A 26611-nucleotide genomic window follows, 5' to 3' on the forward strand; every position below is an offset into this window, starting at 1 on the left:
CACTCACACAGGCAGCTAAAGAGGTTAAAAATGTTTCCTCTGCCTGGGCGTGGTGGCTCACACCTGCAATCCCAGCATTTTGGGAAGCCAAGGTGGGTGAATCACCTGAGGTTAGGAGCTCGAGACCAGCTTGACCAATATGGTGAAACCCCATCTCTACTAAAAATACAAAAAAATTAGCCGGGTGTGGTGGCATGCACCTGTAGTCCCAGCTACTCAGGAGGCTAAGGCAGGAGAATTGCTTGAACCTGGGAGGCAGAGGTTGCAGTAAGCCGAGTTAGCACCACTGCACGCCCGCCTGGGTGACGGAGCGATACTCCGTCTCAAAAAAAAAAAAAAAAAAAAAGATTTCCTTACTGGCAATGACTCCCTCTGATATTTCTTTGGGGCCAATATACTCTTTTAATTATTTGATTTCCCCTGACTCTCAAAGTCCTCCTTCCTTATAATTAGATGAACCTAACCTGAGGCCTCTATTGATGGGAAAGGGCTTTCAAAGGCAACATTCAGAGAGTTTGCTTGACCAGAAAGGTCAGCAGCAAGCACCCAGCTCTGGTACAAGGCCATATGTTCTTTAAGGAATAGGACTCCATTAACAGACTTTGTTGCTGGAGAGTTTTTTATTCTTTCCTTTTCAGACCTAGAAGGGTATTTGAAGTGTTTATTATTAGTCTAAACTGAGAGCAAGTGAGTGTCCTTATCATTCAAAAACAAATACACCTGTCTGGCAGCAGGAACTCTGCTTGGCTTTATGAACCAGGAAAATCAACACGGTAGTCAGAGCCCAGCCAGTAAATCCGAGGGGCCTGTAAAGTCATGTTGGAGAAGGAGTTCTTTGTGGAAGGATTCAAACTTTCACGGGCTCAAGAGTTCCCAATGGCAGATCAGGCTTGGTAGTCATTTTATCTGCACAGACTCTGTAGCCTGTTTGTGTATCCAATACTACTAAATGTGGAATATAAGAACTTTGATGGGTGGGAACATGCTGAAAAGTTAGTAGGGAAAAACCTAAAGGTTAAAGGAAAACAATATTCTCTGACTGCAGTCAGGTTAGCACTTCTTTCTGCCATCTCCCTAGGTCCTCCTAGCTGTTGACTACTTTCCTTATGCTGAAAAACGACCTAGTGCAGTTCTGAAACTTAGTTATGCCATCCTGACTTCCTTTATTCTATGTTTAAAAATTTAAGCGTAATTTTACGTTTTCAAAATAAAATGAGTATCTTGATACTCCTCAAATTCACAAGGATGCAATGTGAGACTCTGTATTCATTCATTCATTGACTAATCTTTGAGCGCCTTTGAGGTTTAAGGCATTGTAGTGTTTGGACAAGATAAATGTGCCCTGTTGGAGCTTATGACCTAACAGGAAATAAGATATATACCATTCAGGTCCCCCAAAACACACCAAATCCACACATTCATTGTCCCCACAGTTTCATCGTCAGCTTCAAAGATGTTTTCATATTAGAGTCAGTCTCAGTCACCTACTGACCCTGACTCTCCCTCCTGTAATTTTTAGTCCTTCCCAGATTGGTCCCAGAAGAGTATTTTTCTTGTGTGTGTGACAGCTTTAGAGTCACCTGAACAGGTGGGTAGTGTCAACTCTTTTGCCTTAGCTGCTTGTGTGTGGTTAGATGGTTCATCTATGTGGGAGAGATTCTTAGGTCTATAAGTGGGAGGATGAGTGGGGTGAGAAGTATAATGTTTTGGAAGAAATAAAAGCATTCGATTCATTTTAAGGAATTATCCAAAATAAAGGAATAATTAAAAATATGGTTGCTAGTATTAATTAATGTAATCAACCAAATTTAAAGTCACATTTGTCACATTTTTAAATCCAGGGTAGGCTGCAAGAGAGTGTAAGTTTTGAAATTAGCAGAGTCGTGTTGAAATTCTGCTCTACCATTTTCTATCTATATAGACTCAAACCAATAATTTAAGCCTGTAGGCCTGTATTTTCACCTCTGCAAAATGGAGATAGTGATAGCCACTTTTCAGAGTGATGTGAAGATTAAGTGAGCCAATCTATGTAAAAGTTCTTAGTCCTGTGCCCCAAATGCTGATTCTCTCCCTGCCTTTTCCTCTACTTTTCTTTGGAGAATTACGCCTGTATTTTATTTTAGTCTGTCCTTTTTTTCCCCCTTGTTCTTGGCTTTTCTCATTGTTTTTGTTCTTATTTTTTCTGGCTGATCTTGTCTCTTTGGTTTCCCTCTTTTTCCTCTCTGTGGATGTTTGTTTTGCCTGTGTTTATTTTTCCATCATGAACTTTCCTTGAGTTCCTTTCTCGTTTGCCTTTTTGCAGGCGTCTTTTGTTTTACCTGGGGCTCTAAGCCCTTTTCACGTTGATGTCAACACTGATTGCTGATTTTGGACTTTATTGGAGAAAGGGGGTGGAAGGTGTGGGAAGACAGCTCTTAAGGGGCCTAGAGAAAGGATATTGGGAGGTTGAAGTGGTTAGTTGCTTGGCTATACATATTTTGCAGACATACATTTCAGTTCCTGGCCAGAAGTCTGACGGTTTTTTCCCACAGGTCCTCAGGGTTTTTGAATCCGCACCGATTTCACTTTCCTTCCCCCCTCCCTGTTTCTCTACCCGGTTTCAGTGGAGCCCAGCTTTCCCCTCCCCAACTTCCTGTTGCTTTGCTTTCTCTGAAACATGTTTTACCTATTACTGCTCTTCTTTACCGTTTCACTTATGTGGAACACCCACTTGGAAGGGGGGTTGTTTCTTAAGAGGGGGAGGTCATTACTGATAATAGGAGTAATAGTTGCCTGTGATGCACCAGTGCTCACACAAGACCAAAAACAAGACAGCAGGAACTCATAACCCTAGTTAATTGGAACAGATTCTGAATGTAGCCCAGAGAATCTAAACGACAGAAACAAACTAAGGGCGTGGCGGATGGTGACAGGATGGAGATGCCACGGAGTGTATCTTGCATTTTAATTTCCGCAAACATTTACTCATCATCTATCCTGGGCCAAGCAGTGAGCTAGATTCTGGATATAATTTGATGAACAATGTAAGAAAAGCTCTGCCTTTAATCGCTTTTAATGGTCAAATTGTGCTCTAAACAGAATCTCCCTGCAATTCATATCCATGATTTTAAATTTGGGACTACTTTTCTATCTTGGGAGACATCATGGAAAGAAATCTGGGACTTGAGTGGCAACAACAGATCTTGTGGTGCTTGTGGGCAATGGTTGGTGGCACATCACAATTACCTGTCACATGTCCCTAATATTTTTATTAAGGAAATTTTAAGCAAAAATAGTGATAATGCTAGAATAAGCGCTTATCATCTATCACTCAGCTTCAACAATTAATATTTTGTCAACCTTGTTATATTTCTCCTCTCTTCCAGTATTTTCCTGGAATATTTTGATGAAAATTCCAGACACCATGTCGTTTCCTCTTTATCTCAATATGCTTCTCAAGTAGGGAAGGACTTTTTTTTTTTTTTTTTAACATAACTACCATGCCATTATTACATGTAACAAAATCAATAGTAGTTTTTTTTTTTTTTTGAGATGGAGTCTTGCTCTTGCGTTCCAGGCTGGAGTGCAGTGGCGTGATCTTGGCTTACTGCAGCCTCCACCTCCGGGGTTCAAGTGATTCTCCTGCCTCAGCCTCCGGAGTAGCTGGGATTACAGGCACGTGCCACCACACCCGGCTAATTTTTGTATTTTTAGTAGAGACGGTGTTTCACCCTGTTGGCCAGGGTGGTCTCGAACTCTTGGCCTCAGGTGATCCACCGACCTCGGCCTCCCAAGGTGCTGGAATTACAGGTGTGAGACACTGCACCCAGCCTATAGTAATTTTAAAATGTCATCTAGTACTCAGTCCACAAGAACATTTTCCCATTTATCTCAAAGATGCCTTTTTTAAAAAAAATTATTATTTTTATTTATTTTTATTTTATTACTATTATTTTTTGAGATGGAGTTTCACTCTTGTTGCCCAGGCTGGAGTGCAATGGCATGATCTCAGCTCACCACAACCTCCAAATCCCAGTTCAAGTGATTCTCCTGCCTTACCCTCCTGAGTAGCTGGCATTACAGGCATGTGCCACCATGACAGGCTAATTTTGTAGTTTTATTAAAGATGGGGTTTCTCCATGTTCGTCAGGCTGGTCTTGAACTCCTGACCTCAGGTAATCTGCCTGCCTCGGCCTCCCAAAGTGCTGGGATTACAGGCATGAGCGACCATGCCCGGCCGGTATTTTTATTTTTATTTTTTATCTTTTGGAGACGGAATCTCACTCTGTTGCCCAGGCTGGAGGGCAATGGTGCGATCTTGGCTCACTGCAACCTCTGCCTCCCAGATTCAAGCAATTCTCCTGCTCAGCCTCCCGAGTAGCTAGGACTACAGGTGCACAACATCTTGCCTGGCTAATATTTGTATTTTTAGTAGAGATGGGGTTTTGCCATGTTTCCCAGGCTGGTCTCGATCTCCTGAGCTCAGGCAATCCACCTGCCTTAGGCTCCGAAAGTGCTAGGATTACAGGTGTCAGCCACCTCACCCGGCTTCAAAGATGCCTTTTTATAATTGGTCTGTGTGGATTGGGATCAAAGCACACATATTACTATTGGTCATTCTGCCTTTTAATCTCCTATTTTGTAATTATAATCCCCTTTCCATTTTTTTCTCCCACACCATTGATTTCTGTAGAAATTTGGTATAGTGGGTATGCTACCCAGATCCCTTCCTTATGACCAGAGCATTCATGGTGTAGCTGTCAGGACTGTGGATGGCTGAAGGCCCACAGCATGTATCTGGTTATTTTTGGGGTAAAAACGCCTGGCCTTTTTGCCCCAGTTTGGGACAACTCTGAAGGACCATCCCAACTCCAGAGCTCACTGAGAGATTGCCTGAGAACTCTGTTGTGACTGCACCAATTCAATTTCTTCCTCTTCCCAACCCTGTTTTCCTCACTTTCTTTTAGGTATGTTCCTGAGGCTACTCCCATTAAAATTTCTGAACACAGTCTCCTTGTCAAAGTCTATTTTCTAGGAAACCTGACCTGGACAGTTGACACCAGGAGTGATTCTAGCAAGCAGAATCTAACATGGGATGTTGGAGCTGAATCACCTGCCTGCCAGCTGGCATTACAAACACCATTAGTGGTAGTTGGTGGAGTACCCATAGCTCTGGCGTGGTGTAGAGGTGCAATTTAAAAAAAAAATCACTGGTGGCAGGATGGGATACCATGGAAGGGAAAGAACTGCCAAGGGCAGTATCACAGACATTTGATAGGTTGGAGGGAAGTAGCAAGCATAAAGACTGTGAGAGCTTGGATGTCTGTTGCTAGGGACTATTGATACATTGGACAAAGATAGTGAAAGCCTGAGGGTGATTAATCACCAGAGGGCTTCCTCAGCAGCCTATAAAGGAATTTGTTTTTCTTGTAGCCAGAGGGCAGAAGAAGCAGATGATCAGATCTGGGACTTTATAAGGGTAACATAGCTCTAGAGGAGATTGAATTTTTAAGTCTGGCAATTGTGCTATGCCAAGATCAGGCCCCAGTTGGAAAGAAGTAAGGTACTAGGACTGGGGTGGGGACATCTGGGTCAATGCATTTGAAAATATTGAATCATCAGATTTCCCTCGACCCTCTGGGCCCACAGAAATGATTAACTCTTCTCTGTAAAGCAAACTCTCCTCTTGCTTGAAAAAGATGCAAAGGTCTCTGTCTTATAACACAACACATAGTATAGTATGAAGGGACTTGAATCAATTAGGAATTCTTCAGAACATCATACTGGCACACTATTTAATGACAATGAACAGTAAGTCCTTAGAGACTGCTATGGGTTGGCTGTGTCCCTATCCAAATCTCATCTTAAATTACAGTTCCCATAATCACCATATGTCATGGAAGGGACCTGGTTGGAGGTAATGTAATTGGTGCAGTTACTCTCATGCTGTTCTCACGATAGTGAGTGAGTTCTCATGAGATCTGATGGTTTTATAAGGGGCTTTCCCCCTTTTGCTCAGCACTTGTCCTTGCTGCCACCATGTGAAGGAGGACGTGTTTGCTTCCCCTTCTGCCATGATTATAAGTTTCTTGAGGCCTCCCCCAGTCATGCTGAACTGTGAGTCAATTAAACCTCTTTTCTTTATAAATTATCCAGTCTTGGGATGTCTTTATTAGCAGCATGAGAACAGACTAATACAGTAAATTGGTACTGGGTACTGGGGTGCTGCTGTAAAGATACGAAAAAATGTGGCAGCAACTTTGGAACTCGGTAACAGCAGAAGTTGGAGCAGTTTGGAGGGCTCAGAAGAAGACAGAAAATGTGGAAATGTTTGGAACTTCCTAGAGAATTGGACGGCTCAGAAGAAGGCAGGAAGATGTGGGAAAGTTTGGAACTTCCTAGAGACTTGTGAATGGCTTGACCAAAATGCTGATAGTGATACGGACAATAAAGTCCAGACTGAGGTGGTCTCAGATATAAATGAGAAACTTGTTGGGAACTGGAGTAAAGGTCACTCTTGCAATGCAAAGAGACTAGTGGCATTTTGCCCCTGCTCCAGAGATCTGTGGAACTTTGAACTTGAGAGAGATGATTTAAGGTATCTGGCAGAAGAAATTTCTAAGTGGCAAAGGGTTCAAGAGGAAGCAGAGCATAAAAGTTTGGAGAATCTGCAGCCCGATGATGCGATAAAAAAGAAAAACCCATTTCTGGAGAGAAATTTAAGCTGGCTGCAGAAATTTTCATAAGTAATGAGGAGTCAAATGTTAACACCAAGATAATGAGGAAAATGTCTCTCCAGAGCATGTCAGAGACCTTCACAGCAGGCCCTCCCATCATAGGCCTGGGGGCCTAGGAGGGAAAAATGGTTTGGTGGGCAGGCCAGGGCCTCCCTGCTCTATGCAGCCTCAAGACATGGTGCCCTATGACCCAGCTGCCTCAGCTCCAGCTGTGGCTATAAGGGGCCAATGTACAGCTCAGGCTGCACATGCAGCTCAGGCTATTGCCTCAGAGGGTGCAAGACCCAAGCCTTGGTGTCTTACATGTGGTGTTGAACCTGTGGGTGCACAGAAGTCAAGAATTGAGGTTTGGGAACCTCTGTCTAGATTTCAGAGGATGTATGGAAATGCCTGGATGTCCAGGCAGAAGTTTGCTGCAGGGGTGGAGTCCTCATGGAAAACTTCTGCTGGGGTAGTGTGGAAAGGAAATGTGAGGTTGGAGTCCCCAAACGGAGTCCCCGCTGAGGGACTGGGTGGCAGAACTGTGAGAAGAGGGCCACCATCCTCCAGACCCCAGAATGGTAGATCCACCAACAGCCTGCACCATGTGCCTGGAAAAGCCACAGACACTCAACACCAGCCTGGGAAAGCAGCTGGGAGGGGTTGGGGGGGAAGTTTTACCCTGAAAACCCACATGGACAGAGCTTCCCAATGCCATGGGAGCCTACTTCTTGCATCAGCATGCCCTGGATGTGAGACATGGAGTCAAAGGAGATCATTTTGGAACTTTAAGGTTTAATGACTGCCCTGTTGGATTTCAGACTTGCATGGGGCCTGCAGCCCCTTTGTTGTGACCAATTTCTCCCGTTTGGAATGGGTGTATTTACCCAATGCCTGTACCTCCATTGTATCTAGGAAGTAACTAACTTGCTTTTGATTTTACAGGCTCATAGGTGGAAGGGACTAGCCTTGTTTCAGATAAGACTATGGACTTGGACTTTTGGGTTAATGTCACAATGAGTTAAGACTTTGGGGAACTGTTGGGAAGGGCATAATTGTGTTTTGAAATATGAGGACATGAGACTTGGGAGGAGCCAGGGGCAGAATGATATGGTTTGGTTGTGTCCCCACCCAAATCTCATTTTGAATTATAGTTCCCATAATCCTCATGTGTCATGGGAGGGAGCTGGTGGGAGGTAATTTAATCATGGGGGTGGCTATCCCCAGTTGTTCTCATGATAGTGAGTGAGTTCTCACAAGATATGATGGTTGTATAAGCAGCCTTTCCCCCTTTTGCTCAGCACTTCTCCTTGCTGCCACCATATGAAGAAGGATGCGTCTGCTTCCCCTTCTGCCATGATTGTAAGTTTCCTGAGGCCTCCCCAGCCATACTGAACTGTGAGTCAAGTAAACCTCTTTCCTTTATAAATTTTGCAGTCTCAGGCATGTCTTTATTAGCAGCACGAGAACAGACTAATACAGAGACCTCTTTAAAGACTTCTGTGCTCCAGAAGGTAGGACATAATCCCTACAGACATTCAAGGGTCCACCACATCTGTGAAATTTTAAGGATCACAGTAGTCTGGGGCATGCCAGGACATTTTCTCCAAAGTAAACGACAAATTATAGTATCTTCCACCTCCTGCTACTAAGAAGGAAGCAAAACACTTGGTATGTTGCTTTGGGTTCTTGGGGACAGTGTATTCTACACTTAGGAATACTGCTTTAATCATTTGCTAACAACCATGGAATATTTCCAGATTTGATAGGGGCCCAGAGAAGGAAAGGGGTCTGTTGCAGGTGCAGGCTGTGGCAAAAACAGCCCTGCCACTTGGGTCATGTGACCTGCAGACTGTGGCACTGGAAGTATCTGCAGTGGGTAAAGGTGTGTATCACAAACTCCAGTAGAAAAATCACACATAGATGCCCAGGGTCTGGCACAAAGTCATGCCCTTTGCAGTAGAGAACTACACACCAATCACAAACACAGCTCCCTGAAGCTACTGTGCCCTGGTAATGCTGGAATATCTAATGACCTTTTGGTCAGGCTGGATTTTGTCAGAACCACCAAGTCATAAGATTTGGTGGGCCCATAAGGAAACCATTGTAAACTGGAAGTAGTGCATATGGGATTGGACATGCATGGGCGACGGGGCACAGATAAGCTGCAAGAGCAGGTGGCCAGACTCTGTGCCCGGCCCTACTTTTTTACATAGTGAGTGAGTGTATGAGAAAGGTCATTGTGAGGGTAAAATGGCCTGGCTTCTGGCCTCTGTGTGGGATATCTTGGAATGGCCAGAGCACCCTGTGGGATTGGCCCAGTTCTCCATTGCAACTGTGTTGCAGTTTAACTTCTCCCTTTGCCCAATCCTGTTTGCCTCTCTCTCTCTTATAGGTACCTTCCCTGAGATCACTTAAAATAAATCTCCTGCACATGGCTGTCTGTCTCAGAGTCTGTTTGTTAGAGAACTCTACCTAAGACATTAGGTCATTCATCCCATAGAATGTCTGGATTTGGCTGGTGTTTCCTTGTAGTGTGGTTTTACAGTTACTTGTTTTTCTATCCCTTTGTTTCCTGTAAAGATGTGGTTGTAGCCAGAGACTTCAAGTAGATTCAGGTAGCCAAGGCATAAAATATCCGGATGTCTCACTTTTGGTAACGTTAGTATTGATTGGTAGGTTCAGGTATTGTCATATAAGTTCTTTAATAGCCCTATTTTTCCTCTTTATCATTTCCCTTATTCTTTTCATTTTTCATTTCTGTTTCCTCCTCACTTCTTTTCACCTCCTCCTTTCTGTATGTCCCAGATTTCCCAGTGGCACCATGTTTGTTGGTGTGGAAGAACTCAGGGCTCTTGTGATTGCTGGTAACAAACTTGACCTCTTGAGAAAGAGGAAGAATAGCTGACCAGAGAGAAAGAAAATCATTAGTTTTCATGTTCAAATCATTGAATATCTTACTCTAACTCTGTAAAAATGAGTTTTTGTTTGTCCTTGGAGTGAATGAGAAGGGTGAGTTTGTACTGGATATGGATGACCATTTCATACCCTACTCTATCATCACAAAGCATCCCTTTCCCTTTCTGCCCTCTACCTTCTCAAGGAATCATTACTGGCATGACCCCACTGCTCACATTTTATTGAAATGTGATGGTACTTGCTGAAGTGATAAATTATTCTGGTATGTCAAATGAAAGGAAAGGAGAAAGGTCTGATGTCCTCCTTTTAGGATCTCTCTTCCCTTGTATGATAATGCATAGCTGGCATCTGAAGATAATGCTTCTATCTTTATTATCCCATCAAAAGAATAACTGCAGGGATGGAAATTCATAATCACGGAAGAGGGAAACACCTTGGCAAGCCATGGCCACAGCTTTTTCGTAGGCATAGCTTTGAGTGTTGCGACCACCAATCAACTTGATGGGCTGCAGCTTACTTCATTTACATATGGGACTATCCAGAAGACTCATGTCCAAAGGCATTAAGAAGTTCGTTCACCTGGAAAGAAAAAAAATTATTTGACAATGACATCTGAACTCTTTCATGCAATGGGTTATAGTCAGTGTCTTAATTAAAGAACATCTTTTCATTGCCAGTAACAGAAGATAGCTGGGAATAGCTTCACCAAAAAGGAAAGGGAAGAAAAAAGATATATTATGAAATCCAAGGAGAAGCTGAACATTCAGTAGGTTTCACAAAAGAAAAGAACCAGAAGTTAGAAAGCTGTTAGAACCCAGGCCACAGTTCTCACTTGAAGTGTCTCTCTGTTCACAGTCTTGGGAGAGACAGACTGTGATTGGCTATCTTGCATCAACTGTCCATTCCTAGTCCAGTCAGCTATGGGCAAGAGGTTTTGGTACAAATATGAGGGGAGGGCAGCTCTTTTTTTTTTTGAGATGGAGTTTTGCTCTTGTTTCTCAGGCTGGAGTGCAATGGCAAGATCTTGGCTCTGCAACCTCCGCCTTCCCAGGTTCAAGCAATTCTCCTGCCTCAGCCTCCTGAGTAGCTGGGATTACAGACACCTGCCACCACGCCTAGCTAATTTTGTGTATTTTTAGTAGAGACGGGATTTCATCATGTTGACCAGGCTGGTCTTGAACTCCTGGCCTCAGATAATCCACCTGCCTTGGCCTCCCAAAGTGCTGAGCCACTGCACCCAACCAGGAGGGCATTCTTATTGAAGGAAATTTGAGTTATCGTCTGGACAGATACCTCCAAAGCTAGTCAATATCTGATAAGTATCTGAATGGATGAAGCATATGTGGGCGGGTATGTTTACACAAATACATGCAAATATGTGTATATTGTCATACATCACTTAAGAACAGGGATGCAAGGGATACAATTGAGAATGGATTGTTAGGTGATTTTGTCATTGTGTGAACATCGTAGAACATATATACTTACACCAACCTAAATGGTAATAGCCTACTACACACTTAGGCTATGTGGTATAGCTTATTGTTCCTAGGCTACAAATCTGTAGAGCATGTTACTGTATTGAATAATTCAGGCAATTACAATGCAATGGTAAGTATTCGTTTATCTAAACATAGAAAAGGTACAGTAGATATATGGTATAAAAGATAAAAAGTGGTACACCTGTAGAGGGCACTTACGAATGGAGCTTGCAGGACTGGAAGTTGCTCTGGGTGAGTCAGTGAATGGTGCATGAATGTGAAGGCCTAGGACGTTACTGTACACCACTGCAGACTATGAACACTGTAGATTTAGGCTATACTTAATTTCTTTTCTTTTTCTTTTTTTTTTTTTGAGATGGGAGTCTCGCTCTGTTGCCCTGGCTGGAGTACAATGGCAAAATCTCAGCTCACTGCAACCTCCACCTCCTGGGTTCAAGTGATTCTTGTGCTTCAGCCTCCCAAGTAGCTGGGATTACAGGTGATTGCCACCACGCCCGGCTAATTTTTTGTATTTTAAGTAGAGACAGGGTTTCACCATGTTGGTCAGGCTGGTCTTGAACTCCTGACCTCAAGTGATCCACTCACCTCTGCCTCCCAAAGTTCTGGGATTACAGGCGTGAGCCACCATGCCCAGCCAATTTCTTGAAAAATGTTTTCTTCAATAACAAATTAACTTTAGTTTACTGTGACTTTTAAATGTTATAAATTTTTAAGTTTTAAAAACATTTTGACTGTTTTGTAACACTTAGCCTAAAACACAAACACATTATACAGATGTACAAAAATATTTTCTTTCTTCTTATCTTTATTTTACACATTTTTTCTGTTTTCAAGTAATGAGCTATAGAAATGATCCCTGAAAGTATGTCCTCTCTATTTTCATTTTCTATTTTAAAATTAAAAAATTTATTTTGTACTTTTTCAACTTTGTTGTTAAGAACACACACACACACACATACACACACACACACACACACACACACACACTAGCGTAGGCCTGCATAGAGTCAGGACCATTAAGACGTCACTAGGTGACAGGAATTTTTCAGCTTCATTATTATATTATAGCACCACAGAACTGTCATTTACTAATATGTTGTTTTGAAGTACATGACTGATACACACACACACATTACATACATAAATAAAGATTATATATAAATGTAAAATTCAAAAGCATGTGTAGAACGATTATTAAAATGATAATATGTGAAAGCTTCATGAAGGTAAAGACCTTACTGTCTTCTTCTTTATTTCTTGGGATGTGCCTGGAATCTGGAAGGGTCCCTGGCTCATAGTAGGTGTTTGGCTATTATTTATTGAATTTATGAATATTCATAAATTATGATAAAATAAAGTAATACTAAGTATCATTAAAAGTGGGACAATGAACCTGTGAGCTTCCTGATAAGATGCAATTTGAAGTACATAGCACTACCTATAAAATATTCTTGCCAAAATAGTTGAACATGAATCTAATCAAGGTTTTAGAACTAAGCTCTAGTTTACAGAAAATGGAGAAACATACAAGTTAAATGATACTTCGAAGAAGCAAACAGATAAATCCAGAATATGGGACATTTTACAGAATAATTGACCTGGTCTTTGCAACAAGCCAGTGGCATGTGGGATAAAAATGAGAAAGAGATTTAGGAGACATAACAATGAAATTCAAACACACTATAAAAAGAGTTTTTAGAAACAATTATGGAAATTTATTCATAAACTCTTGTTATATGACACTAAAAATTATTACTAATTTTGTTAAATATGATAATGGCCTCATGGCCATACAAGTAAGTGTCCATTTTTTGTTTAGAGATACATAACGAAGCAAGAGCTAGGCTCCCATGGCATTGGGAAGCTCCGCCCATGTGGCGTTTCAGGGTAAAACTTCCCCCCAACCCCTCCCAGCTGCTTTCCCAGGCTGGTGTTGAGTGTCTGTAGCTTTTCCAGGCACATGGTGCAAGCTGTTGGCGGATCTACCATTCTGGGGTCTGGAGGATGGTGGTTCTCTTCTCACAGCTCTGCCACCCAGTGCCCCAGTGGGGACTCCGTTTGGGGCCTCCAACCTCACATTTCCTTTCCACACTACCCCAGCAGAAGTTTTCCATGAGGACTCCACCCCTGCAGCAAACTTCTGCCTGGACATCCAGGCATTTCCATACATCCTCTGAAATCTAGACAGAGGTTCCCAAACCTCAATTCTTGACTTCTGTGCACCCACAGGTTCAACACCACATGTAAGACACCAAGGCTTGGGTCTTGCACCCTCTGAGGCAATGGCCTGAGCTGCATGTGCAGCCTGAGCTGTACATTGGCCCCTTATAGCCACAGCTAGAGCTGAGGCAGCTGGGTCATAGGGCACCATGTCTTGAGGCTGCATAGAGCAGGGAGGCCCTGGCCTGCCCACCAAACCATTTTTCCCTCCTAGGCCTCCAGGCCTATGATGGGAAGGCCTGCTGTGAAGGTCTCTGACATGCTCTGGAGAGACATTTTCCTCATTATCTTGGTGTTAACATTTGACTCCTCATTACTTATGAAAATTTCTGCAGCCAGCTTAAATTTCTCTCCAGAAATGGGTTTTTCTTTTTTATCGCATCATCGGGCTGCAGATTCTCCAAACTTTTATGCTCTGCTTCCTCTTGAACCCTTTGCCACTTAGAAATTTCTTCTGCCAGATACCTTAAATCATCTCTCTCAAGTTCAAAGTTCCACAGATCTCTGGAGCAGGGGCAAAATGCCACTAGTCTCTTTGCATTGCAAGAGTGACCTTTACTCCAGTTCCCAACAAGTTCCTCATTTACATCTGAGACCACCTCAGTCTGGACTTTATTGTCCGTATCACTATCAGCATTTTGGTCAAGCCATTCACAAGTCTCTAGGAAGTTCCAAACTTTCCCACATCTTCCTGCCTTCTTCTGAGCCGTCCAATTCTCTAGGAAGTTCCAAACATTTCCACATTTTCTGTCTTCTTCTGAGCCCTCCAAACTGCTCCAACTTCTGCTGTTACCGAGTTCCAAAGTTGCTGCCACATTTTTTCGTATCTTTACAGCAGCACCCCAGTACCCAGTACCAATTTACTGTATTAGTCTGTTCTCATGCTGCTAATAAAGACATCCCAAGACTGGATAATTTATAAAGAAAAGAGGTTTAATTGACTCACAGTTCAGCATGACTGGGGGAGGCCTCAAGAAACTTATAATCATGGCAGAAGGGGAAGCAAACACGTCCTCCTTCACATGGTGGCAGCAAGGACAAGTGCTGAGCAAAAGGGGGAAAGCCCCTTATAAAACCATCAGATCTCATGAGAACTCACTCACTATTGTGAGAACAGCATGAAGGTAACCGCCCCAATTATATTACCTCCCACCAGGCCCCTTCCATGACACATTCGGATTATGGGAACTATACATAATGAAGCCTGGTGAAGTAAAACGATATGTTGTCTATGATTTGATATAAAGTACTTTAGCAAAGGAAAACAAAAAGAAAAAGGAACAGATGATACAATAGCAAAATCTTGATAATTTGGGGGTATGAATGAGGTGTATTTGGGGGTTCATTTTCTATTCTCTTGATTTTTGTGTGTGTTTGAAATTTTTCATAAAAATGGGAAGAGAATAGAGCATATTTTCAGCTTTTTCTAAACTGCTGAGTCTTAAGTATGTTTGCACATTATAATGTCCACATTTACATGGAGAAACACTTCCTGGGGACAAGGTGAAATGGTGGAAAGTGCCTTGATTTAGGAGTCCAAGGACTTGAGGAGGGAGGGAGCTTGCCTGTAGCAAAGGCAGCAAGGGCAGAGGAATGGCTGGTTTGTAACACGTGTGTGTGTGTGTGTGTGTGTGAGTGTGTGTATAAAATCATATATATATATGATTCCTGGGAGAGGACTAAGTCTTGAGGAGTGAAAGACATGGTGATTTGTTTCGAGGCTTGTTGAGTTTGAGTTTAAGGTCTTTGAGACATACAAGAAGTGATGTCAACAATGTGATTCATGTCAAAGTCTGGAGCACAGAAGAGAGAACAGTGTAAGTCTACTAGTTTGATAGAAAAAGGCAGTTTACCTTTAGATGTTTCCATGTAATTGTGTTGCTGCTACAGCAGATGCAAGCATTTCATAGCTATAATACCTATGAGAAGCAAGGACTCTTATAAAGCAATATAAAGCTGTGTTTTATTTGTTTCACAAATGAGCAAGTTCATTTTTTATAGGAAAGCAGTTACCTTTCTCCTGCTTTTTATCTTTTGCTGCAGACGTGGGGGAATTCTGGCAGTAGCTGAGACCCTTCTGAGCCAAGTCTCCCTTTATTTTTTCCTACTATTACAGTTTATTTTTCGTGATATACATCTGCCAGTTACTAGTTAGATAGACTTTCCGTTGAAGGAGGTTGCTCTGAATTGCAATCTAACAACACCTAACTAGGAATGCCCCCTCTGCCCCATGAGAGAAAGTCACTAAGAGAACTGTTGCAATTATCTAAGAGTCAGATCCCAAGTTGTTTTAGGTATAAAGCAGAATGAGGTAAGCTGGAGTGGGAGGTAGGGAGTAGTGGTGGTAATGAGGATGTTAACTTCTCATCCCATTTTTAAGAAAGTCTGTAAAATGTTGCTTATGAAAATGACTTGGTCTCATAAAGGGGTATAACTACTTTAGAGTCTTTCAGAAACTCAGATGTATCCTGTGGTTAACTGTCCATTTTTGGCTTAGTTTTGCTTAGCCTCCCAGAGAACCATTTTAATAACACTGTATTTTTAACTGGGAAAAAATGATTTGATGGTGCATTAATTTCTCCTTTGATGACACTTAGAGTTCACCACTGTTCCCTTGCTACACCTACCTATTCACTTCTAGCTTTTCCTAATGTTTTCTTAGTTTTGCAGAGCAGTATATGACAGTCAATACAAATTATCAAAACACTACCTCCGATTTATCTAATTGTTTCTCCTGAAGCCTTTGGCATGATTTCACATGTACAATTTCACCAGAATTTATATGACATTTCTGTCAAAGAGTTAGGGAATGACAGGTGCTACTATTCCCGTTTTTTGTTAGGAACAAGAGTGACCCACAGAGTTAGTAAATATCAGAACCAGGGCTAGAACATAGGTGTTTCTATTTCTATCCGAACATGTGAAAAAGAAAGAAAGATCAAAGGATAAAGAAGGGTGTAGAAGAAAGACCAGCAAAGAAAAAGTAAAATGAGTTTGTTTACTTATTCCTTCAAGAAACTAAAAAAAATCATCTTCAATGTTCCCATTTCTGAGAATACAGGATGAATGATGAATGGTTACATGCCAGGAGCCAAAGCTCTAATGGGAGAGGCATTCCCGTAAATATTCCAGTATACACATTTTCTTTCCATGCTGCCATAATTGTGCACATGAATGTCCTGGCTGATGCTCTCAAGAGCATCAACAATGTCGAAGAGAGACAAACACCAGGTTCTTATTAGGCTGTGCTCCAGAGGCATTATCCAGTTTGTAACTGTGATGAAACATGATTACATTGGCAAATTTGAAATCACTGATGATCACAGAGCTGGGAAAATTGTTGTGAACCTCACAGTCAGGTTAAACAAGTGTGGAGTGATCAGCCCCAGATTTGATGTGCAACCTAAAGACCTAGAAAGATGGCAGAATAATATGCTCCTGTCTCATCAGTTTGGTTTTATTGTGCTGACCACCTCAGCTGGCATCACAGACCTTGAAGAAGCAAGACAAAAACACACAGGAGGGAAAATTCTCGGATTCTTTTTCTAGGGATGTAATACACGCTTATAAGAAAAATGCCTCAATGGACCAAAAAAAAAATATTGCAGTATAATGGAAGAATTAAAGAAGTGCCATGGGAGAAATAGTGAGCAAAATGAATTATAACATTAATTTTTTTTTTTTTTGAGATGGAGTTTTTGCTCTTGTTGCCCAGGTTGGAGTGCAATGGGCTCACTGCAACCTCCACTTCCCGAATTCAAGCAATTCTCCTGCCTCAGCCTCCCGAGTAGCTGGGATTACAGGCATGTGCCACCACGCCTGGCTAATTTTGTATTTTTAGTAGAGACAGGGTTTCACCATGTTGGCCAGGCTGGTCTCGAACTCTGACCTTTGGTAATCTGCCCACCTCGGCCTCCCAAAGTGCTGGGATTACAGGCATGAGCCACCGCGCCCGGACTACATCAAACATTTTTTGCTGATGGTCTCACTTTCTCAATTCCAAATATCTAAGATCTTCTCATTTGTTTGTCTTGTAGTGGATACCGTGTATTATCTGATGTTACTATTTTGTATTCAGGCACCATTGTCTCTTAATACTATTTTGCCCACATTTTGGTATGAGATTTCTTGATTTTTCTCGAAGGAATGTTTGAGATCCTCTCTTAGCCACATGTTGCCAGTGAAGTCATTTTAAACTTCCAAGTTTTCAATTTCATCCTCTTAGAATTATGGGTTGTAGAGCAGGATAGGACTACAGGAGATTGTCCAACCCTACCCCTTGGACTCTATTTGTATCACTATGGCAAGCCTTTATGAAGCACTATGTTGTACTCATGGACTTCCAAAACTGTCAGCTTTCCATATTATAACCTAGCCAATCAAGGAATAACTAACGGGCCAGATACTCTTACACCTGCCTAGTTAAAAAATATGTATTTCAGAAGACCTTGTTAAAGGGTTAAAAAGCAGAATTGGTTGGATTTGAGTGAGGAAAAGGCATAGTAACTAATGTGACTTATTTAATAAAATACAATTAATCCCCTCCACCTAATGCATCATGCTACTTCGTGTGTGTGTGTGTGTGTGTGTGTGTGTGTGCATGGGTGAATTGTCAAATAACAAATCACTGCTACTTCCTTACATTTGAGGTGTGATGGCTGACCTATTCATGTGGTCAATTTGAAGAGGGAAGTTCACCTAATACACATCTATTCAAAAAGCATTTATTGAGTACTTAGAATATTTAAGGCACCTTTTGATACGTTGGGCATACCTATAGAGGTACCCAGCTCCCAGAGTGGTGGCACCATTTAAATGAATTAATAAGATAATGTGTTTATGTGAAGGCCATTTTATAAATTATGAAGTGCAAGCAAAAATTCTACCATTGTTACAAAAATAAAATCCATAAACCTTTTCCTATTGCTTGTTTGGCACAGAAGTGAAATCCTTTCAAGTTTGCACCTTTACAAGCCCGGGGCATGTGAGAATGCACTAAATCTGGCTTGGACTTGGTTCACTGTCTTAGATCTCAGAAACTGTGGGGACTATGATTGTGACAGTACCATTCATCTTGTCTTCTGTAAACTCACAGTTATAACTTTTCTCCAATTTTGGTATAAGAGGAAGAGGAGACTAGTTTTGCCTTTTGAATCACGCAGCCATCAAGTGACTTGGATTTTCATCCTCACTGATTTCCTTTGCAAAATGCCCTTGAATGTCAGATGTGGGCAGAGAAACCATGGTAGGACTCTCTCCTCTTGCAAAGCAGAGTGGAGTGTTACTGTCATAACAAATGCATCTTTTCTTTTCCTCTAGTTTTCATAAATGCCCAGGTGTATAAGCAAATGTCCTAGGACTCTCTGTAGCTTGCTCAAGGTTGTAATAATTTTTATAGTTTTTATTTTAAGGTCTCTTTTATTTTTCTCCTAAATCCTGTTATGTGGCCTACCCAGAAAAGATGCTTGTTTTCAAAATATAGGTACAGAAAAAGTAAGGCTCCATATGTGGAAATCAGTGACAACTCAATCTTTTTTGGCTTTGTTTGCAATGTAGGAATTGTACACTTTGGTTATGGTGTGTTAGTTGTTCTGAAATTTTTGCTACAAATTAGTAATGACCTTAGTTGTGCTTGGCATTGGAAACAGCAGAGAGTAATGCACATTTTATTCTACAGAGTAGTTCCAGCTGGTGCTGAATGGAGCAACCTGACTTCTAAACAGTGTTTATTGCAAGGGTCATCTTACATCATTGCTCTATTGTTGAAGGTTAATTGTCAATTTGCTTTTAAATGTTATGCAAAAGTATTGGCTTAGCTGTAGAAAACTTCATCTTGGGAAATTTGACCCTCTTAGGGATGAATAATTAATGTCCTATGAAATCACATGCCTGAAAGAGAATTCTAAATTTCACCATGACCATCCTTTTTTCTCCTAAGTGTATTCTATTTTTAAGAATTCCTGGAAACAACTCTATGTTAAAAAAGAAACAAAGATTTAAAAGCAAACTTGCTGAGAAAGCATTTACAGAAAACATTATAGACAAAAGATAGCTACATTTGTTATACAAAGAGCTTTACATAAAGTTATAAGAAAACCATCAAGAATACATTAGATAAATGGAGTAAGGATATGCACAAAATTTCACAAAAGAGAAAGATCAACTAATAAAACTGGAAAACGGGTCAGTCTCACAAGTGTCATAAGCATAACATAACTAACAGGTAGTTTTTTGTTTTTTTGCTGATCAAGTTAGCACAGACTTGAGATTATAATACTGTTGAGAATATGGTGAAATAGGCACTTGTTCTATGTCACCTGTGGATGCATAAATTCTTAAGATATTTTTGCAACATAAGTTGGAAAACTGTATCAAGATTCTTAAAAGTACTCTTAGGCTATTTTCAGTAATTCCACCTCTAGGAATCTGTTATTTTTTTATTCACATGACACCTTTTTTTATTCACATACTAAAAATCAATTAGTAAAACAGATTACACATTTGAATGTATGGAGAGAAGGTTTACATAAGAGAGGAGTTTATAGTTGAATTAGTGATACATACCTTAAAATCCAAGCAAACGAAAAGCAAGACACATTAACTCCAGGCAGAACATAAAGTTATGGAGGAAAGGAAAAGCAACAGTGTACCACATGGCTTAGTACTCAATAGTCTTTCCATAGTCATAAGATATGGGATATTTATCTATGCAAAATTACAAGGTATTTTTATTAGAAAGATGGTGGAAGAAATCTCTCTCTCTCTCTCTCTCTGTGTGTGTGTGTATAATAGAGCACTGCAAAAGGAGAGCCTCTATATTATACCTACAAAAGAATAATCACAATAGCAATATAAGCATATTTAGTAACAAGGAGGTAAATTCCACAAACATTGGAAAAAAGTGTTAAGAGAAATTTGTAGTGAATGGAAAATGGAACTGGGAAAGAGGGCTTCTGCTTGTTGAAATAAACCTTGTAAAACTGCATGACCCTTTAAGTCATATGCATATTTAACTTTGAAAAAAATTGAGAACAAAAGAGCATGTGTTATGCAGTATGGCTTCATGGAAAGAACTCTGGTTTAGGGACAGGTGATCTGAGGTCTAATCTTGATTCTACCAAAAGCTTTGATATCTATGTGACCCTGAACAAGTCATTTGCATTCTTGGAAGTATATGTCCTTATTTGATAAAGTGGACTTAATAATGTTTAAGAATCTTTCCAGCTCCAAATTAAATAATATGATAAAGTACTTATCGAACATAAATATTTGATTGAAGAATTAAATATTTTACTAATGATAATTTGTTTCTATCAGGCTTACATTTAATGCATCTATATTTTAAAAACTGTTTTTACTAAGGTTTATTTTAATACGTTAGGACAAATATCTTCAAACGAAGTAGATTGCTATGGACTGAATTGTGCCCATCCTCCCAGCATGCTGTCCCCATAATGTGATGATATTTGAAGATGGGGTTTTTGAGAGGTAGTTAGGTGTAGATGAGGTCACGGTGGTAGAGCCCCCGTCATGGGATTAGTATCCTTACAAGAAGAGAGACCAAAGCTTACTCTCCCCGCATACACGCAACGAAGAGGTTATGTGAGCACACAGCAAGATGGTGGTTGCCTCTTTTCAGAGGCCAGGCATGGTGGCTCAAGCCTGTAATCCCAGCACTTTGGGAGGCTGAGGCGGGTGCATCACCTGAGGTCAGGAGTTCGAGACCAGCCTGACCAACCTGGCAAACCCTCGTTTCTACTAAAAATACAAAAATTAGCTGGGCATGGTGGCGGGTGCCTGTAATCACAGCTGCTTGGGAGGCTGAGGCATGAGAATCACTTGAACCTGGGAGGCGGAGGTTGCAGTGAACAAATATCATGCCACTGCACTCCAGCCTGGGTGACAGAGTGAGACTCCATCTCAGAAAAAAAAAAAAAAAATTATTGAAAAGAATCTTAAAGAAACATTTTTAAAGAATTATTTTGTAAAAGTCATCCACTTTTTTAAAAGGTGAGAACATAAGTGTATTCAATATCCTTTCCTCATAGAATCTTGACCCATTTACAATGTTTCTATTAAAAAAAAATTCTAAATATAATTTTTGAGGAATCAATTCAAATGCTTTCCTTTGAGGATTTTTCTACATGATACTAATAAAGGTGTGGTTTTTTTGTTTGTTTTTAAGAACAATAAGCAGAACTTTTTTAAGCTGAGAAATAAAAATGAATGTCATTGGATTACTTAGATTTTACTGTATGTATTTTTAGTCATTGTACAACATTTTTCATTTTTTTTCCTGGTCAAGATGTTGTGTTTTATAGGATTTTAAGAAAATAAAACGTTGTTAAAATGAAGACCATAAATCAGTAAGTGGAGGCAGAACTCACTTATATAATAGCAGTAGGTTTGAAAGAAGTCTGAAATTATATATATGAATAAAAATGCAGAGTTGGAAGTACTCCTGTAAATACAAAACACTTAGAAGGAAGTGGGAAGAGAATGACTGCATAAACACTTACATGGATTATTTATGGGTATGATTGCTTTAAAGTGTGGATTGGCCATAACTTAAAAATTTAACTCTCTAATCTAAGACATTTGCTGAACTGAAAATCAGATGACAGTAGGCCTAGACTGTAGGTAGACTGAATTACCCTAGAGGGCATGCAGCTAGGACCCTGGGGACCTCAGGGGTAAGGTATATGCTCTGTACAATGTCAGTCTTGGTTTGTTGGGGCCATCTGACTCTGGGTTTAGCAAAATAAAAACAAAATGGTGAGTTTTAACATTTCCTTTTGAGTTGGGAAACCAAACCAAAAAACCACTTGACCCTCGCAGCTGCTATTTGCCTCAGGACAATGTGATCCTGAGCCTGTTTCTCCACAGCTTTGAGATCACATTCATTTTCTTGATATTTCACAACAACTTTTAAAAAAGTGATAGGAAACGTTTGAAATAACAAAGATGAAACATCAGCAGAGAAAGAGCAGCCAGAATGGCTCCTGTAGGAAAACGCTCGACTGCACATACAGAAAAAGCACACTTAAGACAAAAGGTGCTCATATGGGGCTTATGAGAAAGCCTCCAGCTGTGATTTGGATTTTTGGACTCATGTCAGAGGAGCCTTAGGAATATGAAGAACATGGGAATTGTTTTAGTAAGACTTGCCTCTTTGTTAAGGCTTTCATAGTCAAGGGGCGTGGGTGAAAGGAGACCTCATAAAAGACCATAAATTACCAGATTCTGTGAACATTTAGCTCTACAAATACAGTTAGTACCTAGTTTTGAATTATGAAGTCCTAAAAAATGCTTTTGGGGATGACAGTGGGGGTGGGAGTAGAATAAACATTTTTTATTGAAGAATAACATATAAACAGGGAATTGCACCAATAGTGAGACAGTTTGATAAATTTTTACAAAGTGAACATATCCCACTAATGACTACCTAGATCAAAATATAATTAATACATTACGAGCACCCTACAAGCCACCTTTTTGTTCCCTTCCAGTCATTACTCATCCTTACAAAGGGCAGACACTATTTTGACTTCTGTCGCCATAGGTTAACTTTTGATGGTTTTGTTCTTTATAGAAATGCAATCATACAGTCGGCACTCTATTGTAATCATCCTTATGTCTGTGGAATTCATCAAGTTTCTTTGCATGTATAACTAGTTTGTCTTTCTTCTTTACTATATTTTATTAGTCCATTGAATAGACTGCAATTTATTTATCTTTTCTACTATTAAAGAATATCTAAGTTGTTTCCAGTTCTTGGCTATTGTGAATAATTCTGCTGTTAACTTCCTTGTACATGTTTTTTGGCGCACACATATCAATGAATTGCAAGAGTTAAATTGATGGAAAATAGGGTATTTGAATGCTGTGCTTTAGTACATACTGCCAAACAGTTTTCCAAAATTGTTGTACCCATTTACACTCCTACTAGCAATATGTAAAAGTTCTTGCATTGTTCCTTATCTTCTCCAGTATTCGGTATTGTTAGTTTTTTAGAAACCAATCATTCTAGTGAGTGTCCAGTGGTATCTCATAGAGGTTTTGTTTCACATTTCTCTGATGAGTAATGATATTAAGTACCTTTTTATATGCTTATTTTATTTTATTTTTTAGAGACAGAGTCTCACTCTGTAACCCAGACTGGAGTGCAGTAGTGTGATCATAGCTTACTGCAGCCTCAACCTCCAGGCTCAAGGAATCCTCCAGCCTCAGCCTCCTGAGTAACTGGGACTATAGGCACACACCACTATGACTGGTTGATTAAAACAATTTTTTTTGGCTGGTATGGTGGCTCACACCTGTAATCCCAGCATTTTGGGAGGCTGAGGCAGGCAGATCACCTGAGGTTAGGAGTTTGAGACCAGCCTGGCCAACATGATGAAACCCCGTCTCTACTAAAAATATAAAAATTAACTGGGTGTGGTGGCACATGCCTGTAATCCTGGCTACTCAGGAGGCTGAGGCAGGAGAATTGCTTGAACCCGGGAGATGGAGGTTGCAGTGAGCTGAGATTGCACCACTGCATTCCAGCCTGGGAGACAGAGCTAGACTCCGTTTAAAAAAAAAAAAAAAATTTTTTTTTTTTTGTAGAGATGGGGGTCTCCCTATGTTGCCCAGGCTTGTCTAAAAACTCCTCAAACTATCCTTTCTCCTTGGCTTCTCAAAGTGTTGAGATCATAGGCATGAACCACCATGCCTGGCCTTCATATGCTTATTGGTCATTTGGATAGCCTCTTTTATGAAGTGCTTGTACAAATCTTTTGGCTATGTTTTTGATTTTGTCTTGTTCTTATTTATGGAAGTGGCTATGAGTTCCTTGTCAGATATACGTATCATAAATACAGTCTTGTGTTGCATAACAATGGGGATACATTCTGAGAAATGCCTCTGTTAGGAAATTTCATCGTTGTGTGAACATCACTGAGTGCATATACGTACATCAACCTAGATGGTATAGCCTACTACACACCTAGGCTATACGGTATAGCCTATTCTCCTAGGCTACAATCCTGTACAGCATGTTACCCTACTGAATACTTCAGGCAATTGTAACACAATGGCAAGTATTTATGTACCTAAACATAGCCATATAGAAAAAGTACAGTGAAAATATGGTCTTATCATCTAATGGAACCACAGTTATATACGTGGCCTGTTATTGACCAAAACATCATTTTGTGATGCATGACTGTGTATGCTTCCATTCTGTGGCTTGTGACTTTTCACTCTTCTGATGGTTCTTTTGATAAACAGAAGTTTTAAATTTTAACAAAATCTGACTCATCTTAAACTGCTTTTTGTCCAGTTTAAGAAATTTTTGGGCCGGGCGTGGTGGCTCATGCCTGTAATCCCAGCACTTTGGGAGTCCAAGGCGGGCGGATCATGAGGTCAGGAGATCGAGACCATCCTGGCTAACACGGTGAAACCCCGTCTCTACTAAAAATACAAAAAATTAGCCGGGCGTGGTGGTGGGCTCCTGTAGTCCCAGCTACTCGGGAGGCTAACCCAGGAGAATGGCGTGAACCTGGGAGGCAGAGCTTGCAGTGAGCCAAGATAGTGCCACTGCACTCCAGCCTGGGCAACAGAGCGAGACTCTGTCTCAAAAAAAAAAAAAAAAAGAAATCTTTGCCTATCCATGGACATGAGATTTCTTTGCAATGTTATCTTTGGACATGAGATTTCTTTGCAATGTTATCTTCTTGACTTAGAAGCTCTATTGTTAGAATTTCTTGTTTCAGCTCCAACATGTAAGGAGCTTGGAAGTTATTATTCCTGTCCTTACAATAAGGATGAAAATTGAAAAAACTGAAAAATCAATTACTTTTCTTATTTTTTCTGCCAGAGAATTGAGGTCACAGGACAAACCAGCACCCCAAAATCTGGAGTGACAGGTTAATACAGAATATCATAGCTGGGATCAGCTTGCTGAAATTAAAAACTGCTGGAGTCATTCAACTGGTAAGAATGCATAAGCAATAACTTTGATTAATTGTTGTAGGCTGAGTCTGAACTAGCTTGGAAGCGAGAAACTTCTGAGAATTGCACTCTTAGGAAGTCTCCTTTTATGAGTTTTACCTCCAGGAATTCCACCAGATTCTTACAGTAAAAAGCCAAGCAAATTCTTCATGTTTCTGGCAGGCAGAAGGGAAAAGCAACCATGCTGAAATACACCCAGAGTGTTCTCCATAACAGAGGCTTACTCAGCAACAGAAAAGACTACCAGGGCCTTATCTGACCTGAGGGAAGGGAAATTCTCCACCTCCAGCCTCCTCTAGTCTTTCTGTATCACCTAAGGGGAAGAAAAGAGATTACAGCCTGGGGACACAGGCTCCTTGAAAGACTTAATCATAGGGCTATAGAGCACTTTCTCTCCACTCTTCTGGTTGGAGACCTCAATATCTCTCCTTCAGTAATTGATCATTCACACAGGCAAAAAAATCAGTAAGAATATAGTTGAGCTGAACAGTGTCATCAGTCAACTTGATCTAATACTGACATTTATATAGTACTTCATCTAACAACAGCAAAATACACATTCTTCTCAAGCTAACATGGAATATTTGCCAAGACAAACCATATTCTGGACCTTAAATCATACTTGAATAAACTTAAAATAATAGAAATCATACAAAGTATATTGTATATAACATATACAAAGTATATAATATATACAAAGTATATAATATATACAAAGTATATAATATATACAAAGTATATAATATATACAAAGTATATAATATATACTTATATTAAACTCAAAAGAATAGAAATGATATAAAGTATGTAATTAGAAATGATACAAAGTATATGATATGTAAAAGAATAGAAATGATACAAAGTATATTATACCATGATGGAATTAAACCAGAAATCAATAACAAAAAAATTCCAAAATATTAAACAATGCTATATAACGCATAGGACAAAGAAGAAGTCTTAAGAAATTAGAAATTCTATTATTTTATCTTTGTCATTTAGGTTTATAGTTCATCACAAATTGACTCTATGTATGGTGTGAAGCAGGGATCAACTTTTGCTTTTTTTCTTTGTAGATATCTGTGAAGCATATACAAGAGAAGGCAAGGCCAAGAGCTGAATGATTTGGTCATAAGGATACAATGTACTACTTCTATATTCAGATAGCTTATTACTTACATAGACAGGGAAAGGGTGAAAGTTCCTCCATGGTCCTTGTCCCGCCCACCAAAAAAAAAAAGAACAACACCAAAACAAAAGGGACCAGAGATTTATGGGATA

The 26611-nt window shown here is 40.3% G+C and overlaps 1 pseudogene; it reads left to right on the top strand.

The window, feature by feature from the left end:
* Window positions 1-16494: 16494 nt before the first annotated feature.
* LOC129487181 (small ribosomal subunit protein uS8-like) lies at window positions 16495-16885 on the top strand (annotated as a pseudogene).
* Window positions 16886-26611: the final 9726 nt, after the last annotated feature.

Source organism: Symphalangus syndactylus, chromosome 8 (assembly GCF_028878055.3).
Source record: "Symphalangus syndactylus isolate Jambi chromosome 8, NHGRI_mSymSyn1-v2.1_pri, whole genome shotgun sequence".
Taxonomy (NCBI): Eukaryota; Metazoa; Chordata; class Mammalia; order Primates; family Hylobatidae; genus Symphalangus; species Symphalangus syndactylus.